Source organism: Parus major, chromosome 2 (assembly GCF_001522545.3).
Source record: "Parus major isolate Abel chromosome 2, Parus_major1.1, whole genome shotgun sequence".
Classification (NCBI taxonomy): domain Eukaryota; kingdom Metazoa; phylum Chordata; class Aves; order Passeriformes; family Paridae; genus Parus; species Parus major.
In genome coordinates this window covers 15,332,939-15,337,881 of record NC_031769.1, presented here as the reverse complement: position 1 = coordinate 15,337,881, position 4,943 = coordinate 15,332,939, and positions in this window count along the sequence as shown.

Genomic DNA, 4,943 nt, shown 5'->3' with positions numbered 1-4,943 from the left:
TTAGCACCACCAAATTCCCCTGAAGGATCTCACTCTTCAACATTGAGTTTGGAGGAAATAAGAAGCTCGTGAATGAGTTATTGTGCTTTCTGAATCAGCTGTAGGATTGGTTTTGGTAATGGTCCAGTGAAGTTTAATATTGTGATAAGAGCAATGGGGGCTGGTGACAGAATTACGTATTTCCCAATTTATAGTGAATCAATTAACATTTATTTCTCTTGCTTCAGAATTGGCATGTGCATTTTTATTTAGGATCATCGCCTGTACCACAGTTGAGAAAATGCAGGCCTTTTAATCAAATATCATGAGAATTAATCATTTTTGCTGTTTTTAATACTGGGCTTTAGGGACCTTCTAGAAGAAACATGCTTTATAAGCTGAAGGTATCTCCTGACACACTATCTGCCAGTCCCTGTTGGTTGATGATGGTAAGTCATTGCATACCACCACATTTTTAAGCAATCTGTGTGAGGGAGTCTGAGGCAGCTGTGTAGTTTTAAGGATTAAGGTAGGACCCTGGCTTAGTTGCTATTTTCAGGTTTCTGACAACCTCTTCTTTCAACACAAATGAAGTAAATCTCTGACACAAATGTAGTGAGAAGGACTGCTACAGATGTGCCAGCAAAGAGGGAAGGTGCATGCCTTCTCAAAAAGCACGTCATTTGTGCTTTCCTAATTATGTCACTGAAATCAGAAAGGAAAAACTCAGTCAGCCACAGTGAGATACTCCTCACCCAAGTGTTCCTGCAGCACCATCAGGGATGGAGTAGGCCATGGGGAGACTTGTTTTCTGGGTACAGCGAAAAATTCTGAGCTTGGCATGATGGAAATAATGATCTGTTTCTGGAGCATGGCACTAGATTTTAGGAATGAAAGTATGAGTACTGTTGCATATTTGCCAAGAGCAATGTAGAGGGGCCCTCTCAGCTGAGAGAGGGAACCTGACAACGCTGTGTCCCTCAATGCTTCTGTCCTCCTGCCAAATATCTGCTCCTCAGATTTCAGGTGCACCTCAGCTTTGTGCTCTCCCTTGTCCTTCCAAGCTCCTCCTCAGTGCCAGCTGGGCTCCTGTGTTTGTCAAGTTGCAAACCAGTAGAGGGGACAGGGAGGACAATTTTTCACACGTCAGTGTTTGGCAGTGCCAGTGCCTGTCAGTCACTATGTCCTTAGCCTTCATTACCACATCTCTTTTTCCTGGCACATCACTCCTTGTTCCCTCAGCAGAGCGCCAGGACCAGCTTTTCTCACTGCAGGGTTTGTGCTCAGATCCATTCACTGCTTTTCACTCGGGTGGCTCATTCCTCATCCTTCTTCCCTGCTAGCTTTTTGGACTCCTCTCCATTTTGGCCAGTTTTCACTCCACTTCACTTTGCTCAACAGCTCAATTCCTCTTGCTGTTGCTACTTTCTAGCTTCATGTGTAAATACAGTGAAAAAAAAAGTGTGAGCAACAAGGGTAAAGGGAAGTTTGGAATTTTGGGGAGAGGCTTGAAGAGCATGTCAGTAGGGATGATCTTGAGCAACTTTGGTTCTGACCATATGTGAAGAGCAGAGATGTACATGGGTGCCCAGCAGCCCAACAAAGCTGGTGAGTAGTTATTCTCAACTCCTCCCCCTTTGGACAGGCAGAGAAACCCTGCACCAGTCTCCCCAGAGATGAATCAAGTGTTACCTCCTGCTAGTGAAAATAGATGTGTTTCAGTTGGCATTTGTGTCATGAATTAGCCGATGTTGTTTTGCCCTCAAGGTTTCTGGAAAGGCAAAGAGGTTTGGTTAAGTGAAATGGTCCAGGCTGGACATAGCACAGGGGCAGAGTTGCTGCCAGTGTCCTCCTGTGCCAGCCCTGCTCTGAAAACAGCATCCCACAGGGTCCTCCTTCCTTTGGCACAGAGCCTGAGTCCAGCTTTATTCACAGGAATGCAATTCAGATGAATATTACCTGTATTTATTTAGAAATGCATGTATCTAGGGTTAACAACAGGGATACTAATTAATGCAGATTGTTGTGTCTGATTTCTATCATGCTAATAGCCATTCAGTTGCTAAGTGTTCAGCAGCAGTTTCATTTAACTGAGCTCCTAATATCAACCCTTACCTTACTCCCATAGTTAGAACAAGATGAGTTTAAAATCTGCCCTTAGGAGGGAAAAGGACATTCTGTGCTTTATCAGCCTTCCTGCCAGGCTCTCCATGGGGACCTAAAAAGACACACTTAATATCAGTCTGAATGTGTCTTTAGAGAGATTGATAGAATTTTGTTTCATTAGGACTTGATAGTGAAGATGAAATTGAAAACTAGGTCATTATTGAATTAATTAAAAAAGGAGGTGGTCATAGATGGGCTGCTGGGAGAGGGGGGTGTGCCAGACCAGGCAGCAGCAGCCACAGGCAACACAGTGCTGCAATGAGCATCAAAGGCAACAAAGATAAGACAAAGCAGCTGGCCAGCCTGTTCAGAGTCTATGGCAGGCTGGGATATTTGCTGAAGGCCATAATTTAGTCTCTTAATTACTTTTGGTACATTGGAACTCCATCTCTGAAGCTCCTTTTGGGTCTCAGATGGCAACACACACTACCTCCTTTTTGAACTTCTTTCTATCAAAGTGAAGGAAAAATATTCCTCCATAAATAATGTAACAGCATTGAAAGCACAAAAGTAAAAGAGCAGCATGTTGGAGGTATGGCAGAGGAAGAGGATGGCAGCCTGGTGGAGGCAGAACCAGTTCTGTTCTGCAGTGCAGAGATGTGAATCTGGGGGCTGGGAGCAAGGCTTGGGGGTGGCTGCCCAGCAGCTCTGGCTCTGGGGCTCTGAGCAGCACTCTCCTGCTCCCCACCTCCAGTGTGTTCAGCTCTCATGTTTCACTACTGCCTTGCAACCTGTGGAGAAGACCTTGGTTTAATATCCTACTCTGCTATATAATACTCTTCGTTACAAAAGGTGCTTTGAGAATAATCAGGACTGCTTTCTGTCTCTGAGGCTTCTTAATTTTGTTTTAGTCCTGGATAATTTTAATGTCTTGCACTCATAGTTATGAAAACATAGGGGCCACACTTCTCCCCCCTTCCAGGACTCTCAGCTGTCTGAACTCAGCTCCCTTGCACCCTTGCTGCCTCTGAGGCCCAGACTGTGAAGAATCTGAATTTCTGTTGCACTTGGTATCACTTTCTGCCAACACTGCTCTCTCCACCCATGCTTTCCTCTGCCTGATCTGCCTTTGATCTCACAGTGCTCCTACAGATGAACCCTTGTGGCTTCTTGAGGTGTTACTGGCAACAAGCTTCGTATTCTCCTCCTCTGCCTGAGATCATCCTCTCAGTCAGAGGCTGCTCAAACCTGTTCCTTGGGTGCTTCAGCTCCAGGCTGCAGATGATAAGGATGGCTCATCCCATCTGCAGTCCCTGTCACAAGGGTAGGAGTCCCTCAAGGAGGGCTAGCAGAAAGCTGAGTGCTACCTTCACCCTCCCTGCTTAAACCCACCAGAGGTGGTGGGCTTGGGTCTTCAGATGCTGCCCTGCCTGCCTGGCATCCCAAGTATTGAATGCCTTCAGCTTCTTACATATTTGCCAAAGCTCACTGCAGCTCCCCTTGCCCTGTTATTTGTCCTTTTTACAATTATTTTGACTCAGAGTTATCAGAATTACAAAGTGTCTCTGATGTACTTACTGATCCTGCCCTAGAGCCAGGGCAGGGAAGTGTCCACACTCTCCCTTTGGAGCACACCATCACATGCTGCTAGAATTTAAGTGAGCTTTACTGACTTCATGTCCCCTCTCACAAATACTTTTTTCCCTTCTCCTTTTCATGGTAAAGTGAGAATAAAGGTTTTATTCCTATTACACATCCGTGCTTAGATGTCCTGCTGCATTCTATTTCAAACAGCAGCTTTGTGGGGCTGAACTATTAAAATCTTATTAAGATACATATCCATCTTCTTTAAACTGCTGGTTCTTGCTCTGAGATCTAGATCAGTCTTCATTTTTTTCTATTGTATTTGCAAATGTCTGTCAGAACTGGAGCTCGGTGTAACAGGCAAAGTGCTGTCTATTTAGTAGGGGAGACTCCCGTCTGTTACAATGTGCATGGGCTTTCCTGACTTCCATTGACTGCCTTGGCTCTGGCACTTGGCTCTGAAATACTCAGAAAACAGAGCTTGAGCAATAAATATTGACTAATATGAAGTAATGTATCTCTGGAGAGTTTCTTTATCTGAATCAAAAACTTTCAGAGCTGCTGTTGTGAAGGGGCTGCTGACAACAGATTTGCAAGTGTAGAACAGTCTCACACAGCCCTCAGGCCCTGCAGAACACCCAGGGTTTGACTGCTGGGTGTAAGTTTTGCAAGGGTTAGGATAAGTCCTCCAAGGAAGTGGCGTTTGTGTCAGACTCATGGGCAGTCTAGCATGTGCCAATATATGCCTGAGACTCTTGCTTAGGCAATAAGCTCATATTCAAAAGAAGCACTGGTTTCACTGGCAAATATGACTGTGTTGCTACATGTCCAATATCCCAAATTTCTGTAAGAAATGTTACTTGAACTGTATATTCTGTCCTGCTACAGTGATGCTCGATTTCCAGGGTTTTCTGGCCATGTCCAGCATCAGTTCTCCTCCCCCACGTGCACATTATGCTGTGACAGGACGTAACTAATGGTTTCTCATGCTTGGGATCTAAAGAAAATTTCTAATATTTGCCATACCTTATCTCTAGACACCTGATAACTCAGATCTGATAGGTGGTGCTTGACTTTTTCGGTACCGTTTATAAATTCTGACATGTAACACCTTTACATGGATGTTTCAGAAGGTGATGGGTGAATACTGGATGTTAACTCCTGTGTGCAGGATGTGGCTGGGGGGAGATGCTCATGTAAGCCCCGGTGTACCCGGTGTACTTTTGGAGATGGGATAACTCATCTCTACGCCTGCAGGCAGCCGCATCCTCCCG